The 7,265-nt window shown below is 37.5% G+C and overlaps 1 protein-coding gene across 4 annotated transcripts in view; it reads right to left on the reverse strand.

Moving 5' to 3' along the window:
• The window catches only part of Dmtf1 (cyclin D binding myb like transcription factor 1), a 45,768-nt gene extending 38,804 nt beyond the window's left edge, over nt 1–6,964 (reverse strand). For 3 of the 4 annotated variants that reach the window (XM_047561069.1, XM_047561068.1, XM_047561064.1), the window contains exon 1: nt 6,817–6,964. The gene's annotated coding sequence lies outside the window, so the exon portion shown is untranslated. Of the gene's footprint in view, nt 1–6; nt 43–1,711; nt 5,336–6,816 lie in introns of those variants that run through there. The other variant, XM_047561066.1, reaches the window with a different exon arrangement.
• Nucleotides 6,965–7,265: the final 301 nt, after the last annotated feature.

Raw genomic sequence — 7,265 nt, forward strand, 5'->3', positions numbered from 1 at the left:
TATTACCTCATGTACATATATGACTGCATGACCGATGTGATCCTGAAATATGTATAATCAGAAAAATGAGATTACACTCTATTTATGTATGATCTATTAAAATGCATAAAAACCTTCTACTGTCATGTACAACTAATTAGAACAAATAAAATTTAAAAAATTTTAAAAAAAGAAGAAAAAAATGCTAAGTTGATATTGGGATATATAATTTGAACTCAACAGGTCAGGATTATACCTATAAATTGGAGTTAGTAGCATGCAAACTACTGTGTGTGTGTGTGGTGCTGGTGATTGAACCAGGGCTCTACTAGGCAAGCACTCTTACCACTGAGCTAAGTTCACTCCCACAAACTACTCTTCCAGATTACCAAGAATTTAGAGGTGGCTAGATCTCAGCTCTACACCCTCTGTTATATACATTTCACAGTCAAAAGGAAGAAAGGCAGACTGGGAAGGACCAGCTAGTCACACAGAAAAAAAAAAAAAAAAAACTAAGTATGAACTAAAAAACACGAGAATGTTTTTGAATGGACATTAGTCAACCGAACTGAGTAAGATGAGAGAGAAATGACCATATGATTTGTAAGTATGACAAAATTAATAAAAGTAATTCACAGTAGGGGCAGAAGTCCTGTTGGAAAACTGAGAATTAGAAAATTGGGTGGGGGCAACTACAGAGACCTCTTTCACATGGATTACCCTTGAGGGTAAAAAGGATGAGAGGAGCAAGTGGGGTCAAGCGTGTTGTTATCTAGAAGAGTTCTTATGTTAATGTTATGATGTTAAAATGAAGAAATGTTGACTATATCAATTTATGATGGTAGGGTAAAAAGTTGAATAATTTAATGCCTTTATTCTAATTTTTTATACATGAACTATGCTTACCTTCTGGAACCTTCCACATCCTTATTTTATCAGGGATTTCCACAAAGAATACCAATATACCAAAGAACACCAATTCTACCATAAACTTTTTGGAACACACAAATACAACTCATTTTGGTGTTTCCTTCTTCCTTTTTAATGGGTTACACCATAAGTACCACTCTTACACTAACTAGCAATGAGAAGACATAATGAAAAAATAATTTGAACCACCATTTCAACTGGTTAATTTGCATTTTTTATATGCCGTCATTTGATGGATATCTTTAAACAGCAGCAATACACTAATAGATTCAAGAAATAAACACCTAAAATGTGGTACCAAACATTTATAATGGCATTTTTATGTATCTTCAAATCTGAGAAATAACAGTTGCTTGTATTGATAGCTCCTGATAGACAAGATGACTCCAATCTCTTAAGAATCAAAGGGAGAGCCATAGAAGAGAAGAAAGGGACCTTGGGGAGGGAGAAGGGAAGGAAAAGAGGAAATACTGGGGAATGATACTGGCCAAATTATATTGTTATATTGTGTGCATGTATGAATATTTAACAACAAATCCTACCATTCAACTGCACAACTATCATGTACCAATAAAAAAATATGTGAGGGGAATAAAATGACCCTATTTAATATACAATAACCTGACAGACTAAAAAGAAAGGGTTATGCATAAAAAAGTTAACACTCCTGGATTTGTTATTTAATACAGAATTTAATTAAAGAAACGAGTTATTCATGCTACTCTCCATTCCAGCACTAATGTACAGTTCATATTCAAGAGATTATCTTAGACCAATTTTTACATCGAGTCTACACACTGACCTGACTTTCTTAAGTGTTGAATCAATCTCTTCTAAAAAACAAAACCAACCAGGGAAAGAAGTCACATTTCTTCTTAGTTTTGGGGGCTAATTCTTTAACAGCTTTTTATCAGTTCCCAAGCATAGCAATAGCACAAGTAAGGTACTATCAGTGGCAATCATGAGAAGCAAGGGAGGCAACACTGTACATCCTAGATGCAAAGAGCTATAATTCTAAATTGGAAGGTGGAATGAAAACTGTATGGCATAAAAAACATTCAGTACAGTAAGATACTTCGATAATGGGGAATTTAGCAAGGTACAGAATATATAACACAATTTTACTAGATGAGTTCAAAGATTGAGAAACACTGGCTAAAAGGCATAATTCAAGGACACATGTAGTTTTCACATTTCCTGAGCCAATATAACTCAAATATGGAAAAAAATTATTCATATTTCTCTTTTTAAATGTCTTCCAAGTCTTCTATTCACATATCAACTTTAGTTTTTACAATATGGAGAGCTTTCGTAATTTTTTAAAGTACTTTCTAATGCTATTTATTCCATTTTTAATGGGTACGTAGCATCGGTATTTGTCTAACCATTACATATTACTGAACATTTTTGTTTTTGAGATTCTACTGTTATAAATATTCCATGATGACCACCATATCTGTTATTATATATAAGTAATGCCTTAGGAAATATTTGAGGATTTGCATAGTATATATCACAATTCAAATAAAATATACCTGCAACTTTTTTTTACTCAGAATACGATTTTTCTAAATACAGAAATCTTCATGGCAGATAAAACATAACAATTCCTACATCCCGAACATAAATGCATACAGGGATGTCAGAAAACTAAGTCACAAAATAACTTGTTCCTAAGCACCAATTTTATTCCCCAATAGGAAGAGAACCTTCATCAGAATGCTTTGGATTATAGTTGCAGACTCTTAGAAATTGGTTAGTTTGTATACCTTGTTGGAACGTTTGAGATTTTTAAATCAACTAAAGCATACTGAATTAAGATATCTATTGTCTTATTTTTATGGCACTGGGGATTAAATCCAGTGATGTTTTGTCACCGAGCTACATCCCCAACACTTTTTATTTATTTTGAGATGGGACCTTGCTGAGTCACCCAAACTGGCCTCAAATTTGTGATCTTTTTGCTGCAGTCTCCCAAGCTGCTGGGATTACAAATGTGAGCCTCCATGCCCATCATGGCTTGGGTTTTAAGGAGATAAAATATGACATATACCATAATGCGTCAATAGAATTATTAATGGAATTCTAAACAGGCTTACATTGCTCAAAATGTTGATTCAATTATCAACTACTGAAAACAATGTCATTGTTATTCAAATAAATGGAATTACTTGGTAATATGGGTCATATATTGGTATAAGACTCATACCAGGTTTTACAGAAAAATTGTTTTTTATTAAAAAAGTTTCTTTACCACCCAGTTCCTAATTTAAGAGATTACAGTCTGTGTTTGGATACACTGTAAGATTTCATCCATTCTAAACTGAGCACTTTTTATACAGGTTACCATCAGAAGTTCTTTCATGGGAATCACAAATCATCACGATTTGCACAATTTAAGAAGCATACTTCCTTATCAGATACTAATATACACATAGGCAATTAAACAAAACAAAAATCCAGTGAGCAGTTTCTTTTGCTACATAACCATGGATAGTAAGTGAATAATTAGTTTTCACTACTGGTGCTTGGAAGAATGACTTGACAACAGTGTAAGTAATCAAACGACATTCTAAAATACAAGAAAAAGCAAGCTGTTCATATAGAGTTCTCCAATGTGCTTTTTCCTGACAACTTCTGTTATTCAGTCACAGAATGGGCTCTCTCCATAAACTTGAAAAAAGATATGAAAAATAGGTTTGCCCTTTTATTTAAATTTTATCGTCATTTACTTCTATGGAATCAAAGCTAACAAAACTTTATTTGTGATTTCTAAAGTAATATCTTCACAAAAATACCTTCAAACCAAAGAGAAATGGCATGAAAGCAAACGCACACACATCTTGTAACTATTTCTAAGTTACCCGGCAATAGGTTTAACACTTGCTCCAATTACATCATTCTCAGGTAGAAAAAGCTTTTGGAGTTGAAATCACAAAGCACTTAGATATACCAATTACTATGGAATCTTGCAGAAAACAGTACTGAATATTTTAGCTGTAAGAAAAAATGAACCATTAAAAATGAACACTCCATTTTGAGAAGGCAGTATAACATCTCAGTATAATAGGCAGTCTCTAAATGATATAAAATAGAAGAATGAATCCTTCCTAAACTTTGCTGCTGTTCTAAAGTTTTGATGTTTTTGCATCAGACAGGTATATGTGTTGAATACTAGTGATCTAGGTCCTCAAGCTTCCAAAAACACTGCAAATCACACTCAATATTTTAACATTTATGTGCCAGGCTGTAAGTTCTTAGGGACACTTGTTTCTTTTATTCATTCTCACAGGTGTTAATTTAAGCTAAAGTATTTAATGGAGTATGACAAAAGCAACTGTTCAAAATAATGTTATTTTCAGGACATACAAATTTATTATACTGTCAATAAATATTAAGGTCTGCAGTCAATGGGGAAATAAACGAAGTTAATAGATAAGCATTATGTGGAGGCAGATAAAGGCAGTTTGCCATTAATTACTAACTAGTGATATTTACCTAACTTCATAAATACACTAATCTCCCTCCTCTTTAAAAGCACCTTTGAGGTGGAACTTTCTCTAGCTTAAAAAAAAAAGTACCTAGAAAAAAAAGGGGGTGGGAATGATATAAAACTAAAGAGAATACATACCTATTTTTGTTGGTGGGGAGGGGTACCAGGGATTGAACCCAGGGACACTTAACTACTAAGCCACACCCCCAGCCCTTTTTATATTTTATTTTTAGACAGGGTCTAGCTAAGTCACTGAGGCTGGCTTTGAATTCCCAATCCTGCCTCAGTCTGTGCCTACTTTTAATGTTTCTCTCAGTAACTATTTCCCAACTATGCTCTACTTTCAAAGCTCAACTCCTAAATCCAAAATGACAATTTCTTTCCTTCAAAACTTCTAAAGCCTTAACAACCAGAGAAAAATGTTAGTATAGCATGAATGTTTATATACAACAGTATACTTATTCCTATAACTGTTAGAAGTATGAACTTAAATTTCTAAGTATGCAATGCCCAGCACTTACTGATTAAATATTGACAAAAGCAGAGCAACTGCATTTTGACTCCACCATCTAAATCAACTGTAATCTATTAAAGAGATTCATGCAGTATAGACAGGTTCTAGATTAATCCCAAAAGCATTTTGGGGGTGAGTCTATCAAGTAAAATACTGAAATAAAAATTAGGTTGTTTGGTAGCATACAGAAGTACCTGGCATAAAGAAGTTAAAATGATGAGATAAGACCATTACAAATCATATAATGTACTGTTCTTCATAACTTTAACAAGTATTTTTTCCCCAGATAGGATCAAACTGTTTTTCGTACTTTGTGAATGGAAAGACCTTTATTCTCTCACTCAGTATCCTCAGCGTGATAATCTTTATAAAGGAATGTAATTTTAACCTTTTAGTTGTGGGAGTCCTTTTTCTTTTTTTTGCGGTGCTGGAGACTGCACTCTACCTCTGAGCTACAACCCCAATTCCAAAGACGGAATCTTTAAACGTTAAAAAAAAAAAAAAAAAAAAAAAAAAAAAACTACGCAAAAATCCTCAAAAAAGTGAGTTGAAACAAATTTATACCAGTTTAAAGAAACGTATATAGAAAAAAAAAATGAAAATCCGCAACTAAGAAAGAAAAATGGATTTTATGTTCGTAAAAACTTTCGACAGTTGTTTCTTGAACTAGCGCTTAAAAGCTACAAATGGTTTGTTTTACACGGATTAAAATATATATAGGCGTAATTAATCTAAAAAGTCCAAAATGATATTTTAAGATTAAGATATGAAATATTAGAGAGTACTAGTACAAAACATGCATTTTTTTTTCAGATGTCCCAACAAGCAGCGTCACCGATAGTCAGAAAAGTGATCCACAAAAATGAATCAAGACGCGAGAAAAGCAAAACACACAAAATCAATCAGAAAAAAGGGAGTAGTTCTGATGGACACATTTCATATAATTATCGCTCTTATCTTATCTACACCGAATATTTTTATTAAAAACCATTCAACTGCATAGAACGGTACTTTGCCACTACTCTCATTCTACCCAGAGATTGGGTTAAAATACTCTACATATGTCCCCGCAAAAATTCTCAAGACAAAGTCCTTTGTGGGGGGAGGGGAAGATTTAAACAAAAATTTAAGCCTCCTCGGAACTCCGCACAGTACAATTACTTCCTTGCAGAAGCATTTTCTATGCTCGGCTGGCACACTCCCCACACCCCAGCCCAGGTCCCTCCTCCTCTAAAGACACTCTCCGGCTGATAAAAACGGTTTGGCCGGCTACCCCGACGCTTTTTTGCCTGGGCCATGAATAACTGAGAAAGACTGAACACAAAAAGAAAAGGGTCTACAACGCAAATAAGGTAAAGGAAAAAAAGGGGTTGGGGCGAGACCCGCCCCCACCCAACCCCACCCAAGCCCACCTCTCCTTCGCTGTACTACACGACAAAACTGGAAACGGTAACAAAAAAATAATACCAAAAAAGGAACACCATGAGGAAACAAGTAGTGCTTCCTTACAGTCCCCACTCCCTGGCCCAATTCTCTTATCAAAGCTCCCGGCCCACCCCACCCCCAGGGGTCCCGGCGCCATTTAGCTCCTCCGAAGCCGCCGCCATTTTCCGCCCCCGCCGAATCGCGCTGGTGCCGCGGCGGCGGTCGCTCGCTCCTCTATTCTGCAGCTCGAGCCACTGCCGCCTGCCCAGCCCTGAGAAGGAGGCCGTGGCCTGAGCGTGCGGGGACCGCAGCTTCAGCTTCTCAAAGACCCGGCACCGACCCCGCCCGCGGTGCCCAGGCGCCGGCAGCTTGAGCTGGTCAGTGAGAACTACCGAGCAGCCAGGGGGCCGGACAGGCTCCACTGGGCGGAGCGGCCCTGGCGGCGGTTGGGACCTGAAGGTTCCATCGCACTTACTTCCTGTTTTGGGTCCGGGCACTTTGGAAGAACCAGGATGGAGGCTCCAAAAAATACCAGGATGGAGGAAGCAGCCACGGGCGAGAGTGGCTGCAGCTGGAGTGAGCGAGCGCGACGAGCCACCGGAAACGGAGCTACGGCCGCGCCCCGCCCTCAGTACCCCAAACGCTCCCCCTCCCTCCCGCCTCTCCCGTGGGGCGGCCCGGCGCGCCAACAGTTAGCGTCACTTCCGGTTAAGTCAGAGCGCGAAAAAGGACTCCGGGTTATTCGGACTTGTTTCAGTCCCGGTCTGTGTGTCCTAGCTCTCTTCAGGCTGGGAATGCTGGGCGCAATTGTGATTTCTGACTCTGGAGACACTTAGGCCCTGCGGTAGAAGTTTCTTGGTTTGGCGAGCATCAGAGGGAGGGAACCTCTCTGTGGAACGGATTGAAGTACGGAAGAAAACCGAG

Source organism: Sciurus carolinensis, chromosome 8 (assembly GCF_902686445.1).
Source record: "Sciurus carolinensis chromosome 8, mSciCar1.2, whole genome shotgun sequence".
In the NCBI taxonomy this organism is placed as follows: domain Eukaryota; kingdom Metazoa; phylum Chordata; class Mammalia; order Rodentia; family Sciuridae; genus Sciurus; species Sciurus carolinensis.